The following is a 16,614-nucleotide window of genomic DNA, read 5'->3' as shown; positions in this document are numbered from 1 at the left end:
TATGATTTCTACAGTAACTGCCAATCAGCCAAAGCTATTGTTAGTTATACAAGCTGAGAGGTTAGTTTCTAAAGGTTGCCAGGTCTATGTAGTTTTCTTCATGGTGGAAGGTAGTGGTAGTGACAATGTTGATGAGATTCAAGTGGTGAATGAGTTTCCATAAGTGTTTGTAAATAAGGTATTGGGTTTGACACCGAAAAGAAAATTATAATTCTCTATTGATTTAGCATCTAGTACCAAGCGTATTTCAAAAGCACCCTATAGAATGGCTTTTTTTTGAATTGGTAGAGCTTAAGAAATAGCTCGAAGATTAATTAGAAAAGGGTTTCATATGCCCTTGTGTGTCACCATAGGGTTTACTAGTCTTGTTTGTAAAAAAAGAAGGATGGTAGCCTATAATTGTGTATTGACTATAGGCAGTTGAATAAGGTGACAATAAAGAACAAGTATCCACTCCCAAGAATAGATGATTTCTTGACCAGCTAATAGGAGATTTGGTGTTTTCCAAGATCGATTTATGATCTGGATATCATCAATGTAAGAGTGAATGCGGATGATGTGCCCAAGACAGTGTTTCACACTTGATACAGTCATTTTGAATTCTTAGTGATGCCATTTGGATTGATGAATGCACTTGCAATTTTCATGGACTACATGAATTATATATTTCATCCCTTCTTGGATTAGTTTGTTATCACGTTCCTAAATGACATACTAATATACTCTAAGGATAAGGAAGAGCACGCGAGGCATTTGAGAGTTGTGGTAAGATTTCTAAGAGATAATCACTTACATGTCAAGTTGAGAGAATCTAAATTTTAGCTATGGGAGGTGAGATTTCTTAGACATATAGTGTTAGCTGAAGGTATTTCAGTGGATCCTCATAAGGTAGATGCGGTATTACGATGGGAATGATCGAGTTTAGTAACTAAGGTTTGAATTTTTCTGGGTTTAGTAGGTTATTATGGAAGGTTTATTCAAGGATACTTACAGATTGCTATTCCTTTAACTCACTTGATGAGGAAAGATCAGCCTTTCATTTAGGGTTATTGGTGTGAAGCTACTTTTGTGAAACTTAAAGAAAAGCTAACCTCAACATTGGTGTTGATAATTCCTAATCCATAATTGCCTTACGATGTTTACACAAACATTTCTTTGAAAGGTTTAGGGTATATGTTGATGCAAGAGGATTGAGTTGTGGCTTATGCATCCAGACAATTGTGACCTCATGAGGAGAGTCTTTCGACACATAACTTAGAGTTAGCAACTGTAGTGTTTGCTCTCAAGATTTGGCAACACTATCTCTTTGGTGTAGAGTGTAATGTGTGCAGTGATCATAAGAGCTTGAAGTATTCTTGTGGATCAAAAAGAGCTCAATATGAGGCAAAGGTGATGGATAGAATTCCTAAAAGATTATAACTTTGAATTTAAGTACCATCCAGGAAAGCTAATGTTGTGGTAGATGCTTTAGGTCAAAAATCACTTCATGTGGCTAAATTGATGGTTTAAGAGAATCAATTATTGTTGTCTTTGCTAGAGGTGCAATTTAAGGCATTAGATTACACCTGAATACGATTCATTCAATAGTTATTTCTAATGAGTTTTGTAAAGAAATACGAGAAGCTCAGTTGCAAGACAACTTCTTATCAGGAGTGCGAGAGGATATAGAGGAAGGTCATACTACCTTGTTTTGGTTCAGTAATAATGGGTTCATCTTGTACAAAGATTGAATTTGTGTGCCTGTGAATGAGGAGACCAGAAAGAGGTTGTTAGAAGAAGCTCACCAGGAGCAAATATACTCTACATCCTAGTACGATCAAGATATACCATGACATGAAGAAGCATTGGTAGTGACAAGATATGAAGAGGGATGTTATGAGTTTGTGAGCTAGTGTCTCACATGTCAAAAAGTGAAGATCGAGAATTAGAGATTGGCCGAGACACTACAACCTCTAGAGATTCCCTAGTAGAAGTGGGACAGCATTTTAATAGACTTTGTGTGTGGTCTATCGAGAACTCAGGCAGGCTATGACTCTATATGGGTTATTGTGGATCGATTAACGAAGTCAGCACACTTCTTTCCAGTTAAGACCACCTATGAGGTGGAGAAATACGTAGGAGAATATGTGAGAGAGGTGGTAAAATTGCATGGTGTACCCAAGGATATGGTGTCAGATAAAGATCTTCAGTTTACTTTAAGGTTTTGGGGAGCATTGTAAAAGGCAATGGGTACTGAGTTGAGGTTTAGTACCTCTTATCATCCACAAATTGATGGACCGACTGAACACACAATACAAACTCAAGAGGATATGTTGTGATCATGATCATGTTTCCTTGCGTGGAAAGGTAGCTGGGATAACCATTTACCTTTAGTTGAGTTCACTTACAATAATAGCTTTCACTCGTGTATTCAAATGGCACCATACAAGGCATTATACGGGAGGAAGTGTAGATCACCCTTATATTGGGTTAAATTGAATAAGAGAAGTGTGATTGGTCTTGATATTATGGATCAAACCACTGAGAAGATCAGAGTTATTCGGCTGAAGCTTCATACTGCCCAGAGCTGTTAGAAGATTTATGCTAATAAGTGGCATCGACCATTAGAGTTTAAAGTGGGAGATCATGTGTTTCTCTGAGTTTCTCCTTTGACTAGTATTGGTAGGTCTATAAGGGCCAAGAAACTAACACCTTATTATATAGGATTGTACCAGATTCTGAATAAAGTAGGTCCTATAGTATATAAGATGGATTTACCTCTACTTTTATCTGGTATACATGACATGTTTCATGTGTCACAATTGAAGAAGTATCAACTAGATCCATCACACGTGATTGAGCCAGAAGAAGTAGAACTTATGGAGAATCTTACTTATCGTGCTGAACCGAAATGGATAGTGGATGTTAGAGAGAAGCGGTTGCGTAACAAAACTATTCAATTAGTTAAAGTGTTTTTGGTAAGGAATGGCTTCAGGTGGCACGATGTGGGAGACAGAAGAGAGTATGTGTAATGTCCGCCTTGACATTACCAAAACAACACTCTTACATGCCATTGTGATAATTAGGAATAGTTAAATTTCAAGAAAGAGTTATCACAACCCAAGGGTTTAAAAGATAATTAGTTTAAAACAATGGGATCTCAAGAAAACCCTTTTTAAATATTGTTACTTAAGCTCAAACCTTAGTTAAAAATCAATTAAAAACAAATATAGAAGCATGAAAATCAAATCACTTCAAAACAGGTTGAAACAAGCTATTTTACAATTATCTGGCCCGTCCGCCATGGTGGATGTCATAAAGGGACAAGTCTTTCAAAGGCCACTTGTGCCGCGGCATAACTACCATGCGCCGCAGTGCGCGCCTATTGTCATCATAACAAATTGCTGTCATAACAGCTCTCTAAACTTCTAGAGCACACCATTTTGCCATTCAATGTCTGGTTTGGGTGATTTAAGTATCCACATAAAGCTCTTTGAGCCTTCTAGCTAATGGCATTGATCTCACACTCAAACAATCATCCATTTAAAATATGGACACTTAAACCAAAATAATTCATTTTTACCTTAAAACACACACAAAGGTGTCCAACTCATAATGCCAAATGCCATTAGTCGCAGAGACACCTTGACCACCTTAAATGGACCACACACTATGATAATTTATTCATATCACAAATAAGCAATCACACTCAAAATAACCACCAAACCCCCATTAAATAATAACAAAAAGGGGTGGATTGAATTTAGCACACATATCAACTTGGTCATTTTAGGTGCATAATTCATTTCAAATTCATCACTTGTAATTATAGCTTGGCCCAACACACACAAAATTCACCACATTAACCCTGGACCAAGATATGCACACTTATCACAAGTCTATACAAGTGATATCCAAAATAATGTCATGTTCCTAAGTTGGCACTATATATTGACAATATTCATTACAATACCCAAAAAGAGGAAATGGAAGAGCTATACAAGTATGCTCTTCACTCTTCAATTGTCCCTTCCTTCCTCTTGTCCTTACCAAAGCCCTCACCTATAAAATATAACCACAGGGTGAGATAAATGTAATATCCTAAATTGCTAATCCTGTTGTAATGATTGATTAGGGATGAGTTATTAATTTAATGTAGGGATTAGAGTTCTGAGTAGTGAAATGATATATTAACTCATTAGAATGTTATATGAATAGATATGAGTAAAAGAGTGGGGTCTTGAAGTAAAGCATGTGAGCATAATAAGGATTTTTTTAACTGTGCCATGCACCGCAGCGAGTAACAGATACGCTGCAGTGCATGGAGCAAAAATCAATTTAATAGGGACGTGTCTAGCTCAAAAAATAGAAGGGAGAAATGTGAGAGGAGAGGTCTGGAGTGGAAAAGAGCCAAGGCTGTGCTAGGGCAAGCTAAATCAGGAGCAAGGATGGTATTTCCAACTCATTACTTATTGTATAAGTCATGTACTGCCTTAACCTCTAAATCTACCCTATTTTCTCTTAGTTTTAATCAATGAGAAAGTAAATTCGAGAGTTTTAAGGAGTTGATTTCTTATCCGATAGTAATAAAAAGGTTCTTTGAAGTCAAACTAGTACTTTGTAACTGGTTTAAGTCAAAACAATAAAGTTTTAAAGCTTTATGCAAGAATTTCCTTAATCTAGAGGGAGAGTAGTGAGAGAAAAATTGCTAGAAAATGTTAAAGCTTGAAATAAGGGATGATTAGTGGTAATGTACATAATCGAGTGTGAAATGTGGATTTGATAGCAAATAAGTGTTTAATTGCGATAGTTGAACACTTTTAGTTAATAGAGAAATTAACTCTGAATGTCAATTTTGTGTAGATTCTAGTATGTAACTCACGAATTATGAGAGAAGAGCTTGAATAGGTTGAAGTGACATGGGAAAGCCTTTTCAAACTAACAAAAGGGTTGAGGTAATCATATAATTTATTATGTTTATTAACTATTATAATTGTGTAAAAGTGAATGTCAAATATCAAATTGTGAATTTATGAGTTTTTAGCATGAACTTTGCATTGTGAAATGAATTTGAAAAGTTATTGATCTTTCATGAGTATATATATATTGTGGAAAGATGTGTAAATAGTGGAAGTTGTGAAAGAGCATGATCATAAGGGGTGGGAGTTCACCCAGGATATGTGGGGTTATATGTATGTGGAGATTTGTGAGTGAAAAATCTATATGGTCAGGCTAGCACCATAGGACATCCGGTGCAGCATTATTCGGGCTATTAGCATGGGTAATTTGATACAATATATTATGAGATTGTTACTATGGGACATCCAAGCAGTCTGGCAACTCCCTAGTGCTCGTTAGGGTGTGGTTAGGAGTCAATGACACCTTTATCGTAAGTGTGTGAAGAGGGAAATCATAGTCTGTAGGTAGGTTAGGTTACCTTTCCTCAGGTGTTTTTACCACCGAAAGTGAGCTCGGGTCAACAAGTGGTTGATTTAGAAGAGCCTATGGTTTCACATCGGGGAGCTTTAGAGGATTGGTGGATAGTTGATCATACTGTGGTGTAAAAGTGTTTGAAATATGATTATATGTGAAAAAGCTAATTTAATATTAATATGCTATATATAGATGTGCTATATAATACTTTTCAGTTACTTTGGCATGTTTATTTGTGGTAATAGACATTTAATGAGCTATATCTGGTTACTGAGATTTTTATCTCACCCGTGGTTATTTACATTTTTCAGGTTCTGGTACTAGTAGGTTAAAAGGAAAGGATATAGGCTGAGCTGACATCTCTTGCCTAAATCTTTGTAAGATATGGTGTAATGATTTGTGAATTATAAGTCTAAAGTATGTATAAGTTACCATAGGATTTATACATGTGCATTAGTTATGATTATAGTATGCTTTTGTGATTTATACATGTGCATATGTTATGATTATGTGTGTATATGAAATGGGTGGAGATTAAATGGAGTGATTTTGCCATATATGAAACTAGAACAGTGAGAATGTGGTTTTGGCCCAAAGTATGACATAGCCAAATTATAGGCCAAATTTGTGTATGTATGCTATATTGTACATTTGTATGTTCAATTAGGTGTATTGTGTCCATTTAGACTTGGTCAAAGCCTAAAAAGTAGGCAATGATAATTGGTTTTAAATTGAGACACTTAAGTGGCAAAACTTTAACAGTAAATGGTCAAAGTGCACTTTAGTGTCCAATTTTTGATATAAATATTAGATTGGGATAAAACCAATGTCATTAGTTAGATTTTAAAATAAGCTTTGTGTGGGCGCTTGAACCATCCCAATCAGACTCCGTATGTAGAAATGGTGCGCATCTGAATTTCATATCAGAAACTGCCATTTGACAGTAAATTTAGGTGTGTGCGCTGCGACACATGTACTCGCATGTTGCGGCGCATGTGGCACAAGCCACAGCACACGGTGTAATTTTTTACTTTATTTTTAAGTGATGCACATGTTTTCTTGACTTTTGATATACCCAATCTATATGCTTTCATTGTATATGTAATTGTGTATAAGGTTGAATAACCCAAATGATTATAAAATATTTTCTAAAAATATTTTATTTAGATCCCAATATTTTCAACAATTTAAACTCAAAAATTAGAAGTAATTAATGATTTTTGTAATGGAACGTATGGTAATGTCAGTGAGAGCATTACAAATTATTGGTATCAGTTTCTCTAGTCTCTCAATCTAGTTTTGCTTTATTTCTACATTCATTCAAGTTTCTGGAAACTTATATATTATTCATTATACCATTCTTTCCCTTTTCCTTAACTTTTCTACTACTTTCATCCTTAGGAGGGGAGAAAATAAGAAGAAGAGGTACTCGAGCTACTCAAAGCACCTGAGTGTCTGGGTGTCCGATTAAGGATGAACCTGTACCTGAGGTTCAACCAGATATGCCTCAACAAGCTGATAGAAGAGATGGCTTATTAGAAGAATTGAGGGATATGATGATCGATATCTGGCAAATAGTTAGAGAGCATGATGTATTATTACGGGATAGAGATTAAAAAGAGGAAAGAGAAGCTCAAGAGAGGCCAATATCAGAAGAAGTTTATAGTAGACCTGAGCCGCCTCAAACTTCAAATAGTAGACAAATTATGGGAGTTGCTATAGATTTATCTATCGACCGAGGTTGAAAGACATATGTGAGGTTCAATCCACCTACTTTTGACGGCAGTATGAGAGAAAGAGAAGCCAAGCAGTGGATTGAGCATCTCAAGACAATATTCAAGGTGGTGACCTGCACTTCAGAGCAGAAAGTGACCTTAGCTATAGTTTAGCTGGTCAGAGTAGTTAAGAGATGGTGAGATTCAGTAAGGCCGATTAGTGGTGTGAGGTATTCTTGGGAAGAATTCAAGAAGGTATTTTTTGACTATTATTTCGCAGCATCTTTTCATACTGAGAAAGAGGAAGAGTTTCATTCATTCAGATAGGGAGACTTAGATGAAGAGGAATTCATAAAGAGATTCAATGATTTATCAGCTTATTCTACTTATTTGCAATATCATAATGACACTAAGTGGAAGGCAGAACGATTTCTAGAGAAGATGCGTCCAAAGTACAGGGAGTAAATTGCTCTATTCGATATCACTACATATAAGGATATGTGTCATGAGTTGAGAACAGTTGTGAAGAGAGGCTAAGAAGAAGAGACATAGTGTGGGAAGATTTATACCTTCTTTGGGTCTTTCAGGTGGCGTATTGAAGAAACCTGTGTATAGCTCGAGTAATTCTGGAGCTTATAAGAAGAAGAGTTTTGGTAGAAGTTCTTAGGCTCAATCAGTTCAGAGAAGATCTATACAAAGGAGTACTGGGGTCAGAATTAGGCCTCAACAACCTTCAAGGTAAGCCTCGAACATACTATCTCCTACTTTTAGCATTGAAAGGTCAAATGCAGTGTCTATGGCAGATTCCATGTGGGAAAATATTGATCCTATTTCAAGTGTGTAAGCTGGGCCATATTACCAAATATTGTTTTAAAAGTGGAGTTGAGATAGCAGAGCAATGTACTATGATTCCATGATGAGTGTTTGCTGTGATGCAAGAAGAGGCTAGAGCGTCTCTGAACCTCATCAAAGGTATTATTTTTGTCTATGATAATAGAATTGAAGCTTTATTTGATTCAGCAGTTACACATTCGTTCATTTTAAAAGAATGTGTAGATAGATTGAAGTTAGAATTGAAAGAGTTACTTATGATAATTAAAGTGACTATGCCTTCTGAACTCTCAAGTGTTACTAGCAAAGCATGTTAGAGAGTTGACATTGTATTTGAGGATTGAGTATCTGTGATCGATCTATTTTGCATTCCCATAAATGAGATTAATGTGATAGTTGGAATGGATTGGCTAGCAGCTAATAATGCTACATTAGACTATACTAGAAAATTATTGTCTTTGCCGGTGTCATTGGCAGGGATTAGTTCTACTGAGCAATTTAGGTTCCTATTAGTTGTGCAAGCTGAGAAGCTAATCAAGCAAGGGTATGACGCCTACATAGTAATTTGTGCTGCCAGCAGTGTGTATGACGGTGGTATTGAGAAGATTGGAGTGGTAAGTGAATTTCTTGAGGTGTTTTGAGGAGATGTCTGGATTATCTTTGGAAAGAGAAGTTGAATTCTCAATAGATTGGGTTCCTAGTAGAAAATTAATTTCTAAAGTCCTATATCGGATGTCACCCTCAAAGTTGAATGAATTAAAGAAGCAAAATGAGGATTTTCTTGACAAAGGATTCATTAAGCTAAGTGTATCACCTTAGGGTTTACCAGTGTTGTTTGTAAGAAAGAAGGATGGTAGTTTGCAACTGTGTATTGATTACCGGTAATTGAACAAGGTGACGGTGAAGAATAAGTACCCTTTACCCAGGATCGATGATCTACTAGATCAATTGGCTGGAGCCTCAATCTTTTTCAAGATTGACTTGAGGTCAAGGTATCATCAGGTAAAGGTTTCTAAGAAAGATATACTTAAGACAGCCTTTCGTACGTGTTATGGGCACTATGAGTTCCTTGTCATGGCATTTGGTCTGACCAATGCACCTGCAGTTTTCATGGATTACATGAACTATATCTTTAGACCATACTTAGACCAATTTGTTGTAGTTTTCATTGATGACATTCTGGTTTATTTGGAAGATAAAGAACAATATGCCAAACATCTTCAGATTGTCCTTCAGATTCTTAAAGAGAATAAACTCTATGCTAAGCTCAGTAAGTGTGAGTTTTGGCTGAGAGAAGTTAGATTTTTAAGTTATGTGGTATCAGTAAATAGGATTTCTATTGATCCTCATAAAGTTGATGCTGTGTTGAAATAGGAACGGCCTAGTTCAGTTACAGAAATTTAAAGTTTTTTAGGATTAACTGGATATTACAGAAGGTTTATTCAAGGTTTCTCTCAAATTGCTTCCCCATTGATGAAGTTGATCGGGACAGATCATCTTTTTATTTGGGATGACAGGTATGAGACTGCATTTCAGAAGCTAAAAGAGAGACTAACTACTGCACCTATATTAATAATTCTGAATTCGAGACTACCATATGAAGTATATATAGATGCTTCTCTAAGAGGTTGGGTTGTGTGCTAATGCAAGATGGAAGAGTGGTGGCATATGCATCAAGACAACTCAGGCCACATGAAGAGAACTACCGACTCATGATTTAGAACTAGCAGCAATGGTTTTTACACTGAAGATTTGGCGTCATTATTTGTTTGGATTAGTGTTTAATGTATTTAGTGACCACAAAAGTTTAAAGCATCTAATAGACTAGAAGGAATTGAATATGAGACAAAGAAGATGGATGGAATTGCTTAAAGACTATAATTTTGAGTTGAAATACCATCCAAGGAAAGCTAACATGGTGGCTGATGTGTTGAGTAGGAAGACACTACATATAGCTATTTTAATGATCCAAGAGCATAATTTAATGGAGTCTTTCATTGATTCTCAATAGGATGCACCGTTGAAAGCTTTAGTTGGTACTTATACTACTATGATTAGTAGTGATTTTTGGAAGGAAATGAGAATGATGCAATTGGAACATAAGTATCTTCCTAAGATTCAAGAAGAGATTGAATCGAATCGGGCTATAGATTTTAGCTTTAATGATAATGGATTCGTAGTTTATCGAGATAGAATTTGTGTGCCTAACGATGAAGATTTGAGAAGGGTGATTCTGAATGAAGCACACTACATCAAGTACACTATTCACCTGGAGCTATAAAGATGTATCGGGACATTAAGCGTTGTTGGTGGTAGCCAGGAATGAAAAGAGATATGACAGAGTTTGTAGCTCAGTGTTGGACTTACCAGAAAGTAAAAATTGAACATTAGAGGCTAGCTGGGACACTACAGCGATTAGAAATACTTAAGTGAAAATGGGACAATATTTCCATGGATTTCATCTCTAGATTGCCAAGAAGTCAATTGGGATATGATGCTATTTGGGTGATTGTTGATTGATTGACTAAGTCAGCCCACTTTTTAGCCATCAGGATTAGTGATTCTCTAAAGAAGTTGGCTGAGACCTATATCCGAGAGGTTGTACATTCACATAGAGTGCCTAAGGAAATAGTCTCTGATCAAGATTCTAGATTTACATCCAGATCATCTTAAGTAGAAAGTTCCTGGCCTTGATCCAATTCTGACTATTAAGCATGACTAAAATAAAAAGAAAAAAGAAATAGCTTCCTTCTAATGACTGGGATATCTATGATCCTTTTCTCAGTAAAATTATGGGGTTTGTCAAGATACCTTTTTTGGAGATGGTGAAACTAAACTTTCTACTTTAATTGGTGAGGCATGATTTCCAGTAACAGTTATAGTGACTTCAACTATAGCTTTCATCTCAGGCATGGCGGTGAAGTATTCTAATCATATAAGAGAAATATAAAAGAGGTTGTAGAGAAATATAGAAAAGGTCTACATATACATGAATACTCTATCAAAATATCTAAGAAATAGAGAGAAAAAGTAGAGTTTATAGCACACAAAGGAAGAATATGAAATGGAACTACAAAAGGGTGCTAAAAGAGGCTGAGGAGGTAGGAAAAAGAATAGGTTTTGAAGAATATAGAAAAAAAAATTTGTATGCTTTACAAATAATAAAGTTTTTTGTGCACCCCTCTCTTCCCAACTATTAAATGGAATGAATGAATAAAATGAGCCCACTTTCCATCTACTTTACCATTGCCACTACACATGATCCACATCAAGATGAGAATGGGGATTAACATGAATATGGTCATCAATCCCCATTCTTAACTCTTTATCACTCTAATTTATAGCCATTGTTCTCTCTATCATTCTCACCTTTATATTAATCCATGATCTTATTTTGTTTCATTTTATTTTCTATCAACACATTCCATTTCATTTTATTTATTTTGAATAACCACACATCCATCCCTAAATAATAAGATATGTTGCAATGGCAATGGATTTCATTCCTATCATGAATGACGAGTATGTGGTGATAATAGTGAATTAAAATCATTTACATCAAAATCATTTAATTCAGATTTAATATTATTTTGTTTTTATAATTTTAATTAAAAAACTTGCATAATTAAAATCCAAGCAAAAGTCACCAAAACTTTCATGGGCATGTATTTATGATAGACAAACCGCAATCAATGTTGAGAAGTGTTTTACAATCAACTAAAAATATAAAATTTGTAGTCCTCAATTCAATTCCTTAACCTTAACCTTAACCTATAAAAACTCAATCTCTCTAGTTTATTAACGCAAAATAATTTAGTTCTTATAATATTTTAACTCACCACAATTTGTATCATCTCAAAAATTTAATCTAAAGATTAAATAGATGAAATGAAGAGCTTTAGTAGTGAATTAGAGGAACCAATTCAAACTTGAATCAAAATGGAGACTTGCTTGAATTAGACTCTAAAAGTGAAGCTCAACATTAGGATGCAATTTACGCTTGAACTAGACTTAATGAACTCGTGATTTAGCTAATAGTGTAACCAAGTGTCTTGGACATGCTTCTGTAATCTAATTCAAACTTGAGTAACTTAAATTTACATGCTTGAATTGTTCCTTAGTATCAACTTGAAGTATGCTTGAGATGTGATCCACACATGACTTTGGGTTGATTCACACTTGAATGGTTTCAATACTTAGAAACTTTCAAGTTGAAATTAGAATAGCCTCATGACTGAACAAGCCAAATCAAGCTTATTTTATAAGAGTGTCAAATGTGTTCTATCATACAGTGTTCACACCCTCTAATTCACGCTTGAACCTTAGCCTACTCATGCGTGTTGTCTTATAGAGAAGTTTAGGTGCTTCTGTCCTCTAAATCACACTTGGACCCCTTCTAGCCTTATTCTTGAATCATCCTGAAGAGAACTTGATCCTTTGTGCCTTACTACCAATTCATGCATGACACCTCTCCAATGCACATTTGAATTTGCCTCTGAAAAGTATTTAATGTTGAACATGGAACAAGTGGCTTTTTTAGATATTCTTCACTTTTACACGTCTTCAACAACTATAATTCTTTTCTTGAGTATTCCTAACAGTTTAAACAACTTTAAACTACATATAAAACCTTATTTAAGTGAGTGGGTAACACATTCATTGAGAATTAAGTGACATTCAATTCTTACCAATATTCTTTCAACTTTGTCAAAAAGCTCTCAAAGGTTTATAAGCTTTTATTGTTATTACATTCACTCTTTTAGAGAGCTATTATTGTGAAAAAAATTTCATTATTGTTAAGAAATCTTATAAAGAGATTTTTCTAAGTGATTGTAACATCTTACTAGCATGGTAAGTGTTATTATGAAATAAAGATTGGTGTAGTATTGTAAGTTGCATTATGGTGGCAAGGACCTACTTAAACTTTTGATTTTAGTAAAAAATTTCAAAGGTGGTCTTGAGGATTGGATGTAAGTCAAGTGGTTGGGCTAAACTAAAATAAATCTCTTGTGTCAAGCTTTCCAACTCTTATTCTTCTTAGTTTTCAAGAGTTTTCTACATTAAAAATCCTATTATGTGTTCTTCATTTTTAAGTTGTAATCTTTGTAAAATTTTTGAACACCCAATTTAGCTTTCTCTTGGGTACTAGTCTTATCCAACATCAACTTTGAAATCTCATCACTCTTTCATGTTAAATTCACATTAGGCAAATGACCTACGATTGAAAAACACTAGATGTCTAGTTTCCAATGAAAGAAGACCTAGTTTAAAAATCAATGTAATTTGAGAGATATGATCAAAATAGTGAGAAAAGGTCAAGAACAGTTTTTGAAGACCTAGAAGTCATATCTATTTCATATAAAGTCTATTTTAAATGAAATAAATGTCTTTGGAAAGCTTTATAAGTCTATTTTGAAAGTGGTCCAAAATGTATGTTATGATTTAAAATAAATAAATATAAAATTAATTAGTTTAACATAAAGATTTCTGGCATAAAGTTATTGCACCTATCATGACCAAAGATATGATGGATCCAAGCATGTATATCTTCATTCACTTAAATTATTCTTGGATCATATTTCTTTTCATCTTTATGTTCTTTAATCTTGAGTGACAATGCTAATGATAACTTTGATTTTTTCCACTTCATGTTCACTCTTACCTTTATTAGACAACCTTCAATAATGTAATATGAACAAGATAGTTAGTCTAGGTTTCAATATGCATAAGAGTAAATATATAAAAGTTATCATGCATATGAAAAGTCTTATACTTTATAAATATCCAAGTTATGAAAATAACACTTTAAACACTCTTGAATGTGAAATCATTTTAAGGATCATGATATTAAGGAAAATATGTTTTAACAAAGTATAAAGTAATATTTATTAACATAAATCATTTTTCTAAAACTCATGTGATATGGAATAATATAAGTAAAATAATAGAAGGCACTTTATCCTATAGTTAAAGTTAGCTAAAGTATTTAAGAAAACAATAATGCATACATTTAATAATTCTATATATCTCAAACAAAGTAACTATAATAATACAACTATATTTTTCATTATCAAAACTTAAACATAATATCATAAGTCATTATGTGTAATACTCACTTCGTTAGTTATGTATATTTACCAATCTAGGAGCATATTTTTGTATGTTGAGCATATGACTCCATACTTTTGAACGAACTTGTATAAGTTAATCGTGAGACTTGTTTTTAACTCTCATAATCTCATTTGTCATTATTAAAGTATGATTTGGGTATGAGAATGCTTTATGACCATTTATGTCAATTATTTGATGTTACTGTGTTAGGTAATTATAATCCAATCATAAGAATTTAAATGGTATGATTAATTGTTGAGTTGGAAAATGTTGTTTGAAATGTTTTTAATTAATGTGGTCAAGTCATTCACACATGAGCATTGGCTTTGGTGCTGGTTTTGTATAGAGAAATGTTTGGGAAGGTGGGTTTTTGACCTTTAATAGATTTTTGTAAATAAAATCCTCATATAGAGAAATTTTTGTACCAAACTAGCTAGATTTTGTGTTAAGCTTCATGTGAATATTTGAATTACTCAAATTGGATGTGTGTGTTAAATGTTGTACATGTTTAAAGTTAATTTACTGTTCATTCTAGTTAGAATTGGTAAGTGTTATAACATCCTGAATTTCTTAATCTTGTGATTAGTTGTTAACCGAATGTAAAGTGGTAGTTAGTGTGGGATTAGAGATTTGGATGATTACTTGATAATTTAACTCACTGAAATGTTGAATGAATAGGTACAGGTGGAAGGAATGCATTTCGGGTCGAAGCAAGTGTGCATGGTAAGAATTAATCTCACTGTGTCACATGCCGTGACTTGTGTTGCATGCATCATGACGCATGGACTAGAATGACTTCTTAAGTCATGAAATTTCAAAAATTTTAAAAGGAAGAAATTGAAAACACACCAAAGGGAGAAGAAAAGAAGGGCAAGTCAACTAGAGCAAAGCATTTTAGATCATTAAAATATGCTTCTAATCGATAACTTAGCATGTAAGCTATGTATAACCCTTACCTTCCATTCTACACAAATTTCTCTAAATATGAGTTATAGAGAAATTGAATTGGTGAAGTTTTAAGGGTTTGATTCTTGCCCAATAGTTATAAAAAGGTTCTCGAGAATTAAATTAAAGCTTCGCGACTGGTTTAAAGCTGAATAATAGAACTTTGAACCCGTATGCTCAATTTGGCCTAAGTTAAAGAAAGAAAGGGGTAAAAATCTAATTTGAGTAAAATGAGACCGGTTGAGGTGATGTGAAGTAGTGATCAAGTAGTAATGGACTTAAGATGGATAAATGGAAAAGATTTAATGGCTAAGTATAACCATAAATAGTAAATATGTGTTTCTAGTCAAAATAGACTAAATGACTAAATTGTGTCAAATGTGTTCAGATTGGCATATTAAATGTGTGAGTTGAGAAAGGAAGTTTGTGATAAGCTATTGTGGTAGTTAAAATCTATAGGTAACCTTTCTAGTGACAGAAGAGTTGAGGTAACTAAATAACTTTCTTTGTTTGACTATTTATTGTAACTGTGTGTGAGTATGTCATGTAGTACATGAAAGAGTTTTGAACTAAGCATGTTTTAGAGCATTGCGTGAATGTTGCATGAAAATTCTTTTGAGCAAAGAATAGAGTAAGGAAAATGTGATTTTAAATGGTATGTAATATCTATATATGTTATGTATGAGAAAGTGTATAAGTGGTGATTGAGAACATATGTGATTTGAAAAGCATGATCATAGGGGTGAGAGTTCACCTGAGTGGAGAGGTGGTGATAAGACCCTATGGCATATTCTTCTTAGTGCTTGACGAGGTGAAGTGTTGGAGAATTGTACCTCTTTAGTATGTTTTAAGTTGCAATGTTGAAGATGACTTGCTTAATGCCTATTAAGGTACGGTGTTGGAGATATGAGACTCCTTAGTATCTGTTGATACGATGTTGGAGCCAATCCCCATTGTGTTTATTAGGGGAAATCATAGTTTAGAAGTGAGATAGAATACCTTTGGCTGGGTGATTCTACCACTAAAGGTGAGCTTAGGCCAATGAGAGTGTACATTGATCTAAGGCGAGCCTATGGTTTCGTGTCGAGGTGATTTAAAGGTTTGGTCAGCAATAATTATGCTATGTGATGCAATATGTGGCTATGTGTGGTATAAGGGGAGAAAAGTGGTAAAATAAGTGTAAAAGTGATGAAAGGTCTAATATGAGTGTTAATTGAAATGAAATATGTAATTTGTTATGTAAAATGGTATATTATGTTTTACTTTCATATAGTTGCATGTAATAGTCAGCAGGAGTGAGTTATTCCATTACTAAGATTTTTATCTCATCCTTGTAGTTACATTTTTATAGGATCAAGCAGTGATCAGGGCAAGAGAAGAGAGTTAAGACCGGCTTAGAGTCGAGAAGCCATGTTCCAGAGTTTGTGTAATGAATTGGAAAACTTGTGTTTGTATGTGTAAATAGGTTGCCATAGGATTACATGCCTATTTTAAGTGGTGATTTTGTAAAATCTTAGCACACTTGTGTATGTACGTGGTGAAATGAATCAGGGGCTATGATTTGAGTGTATATATGTTGAAAGTGTAGTGAAAATGGTGA

The sequence above is a fragment of the Prosopis cineraria genome, unplaced genomic scaffold (assembly GCF_029017545.1).
Source record: "Prosopis cineraria cultivar Desert tree isolate PC_DT_omini unplaced genomic scaffold, ASM2901754v1 PC4, whole genome shotgun sequence".
Lineage (NCBI taxonomy): Eukaryota > Viridiplantae > Streptophyta > Magnoliopsida > Fabales > Fabaceae > Prosopis > Prosopis cineraria.
The sequence above is the reverse complement of the archived record's forward strand: the minus strand, read 5'-3'. Positions refer to the sequence as shown.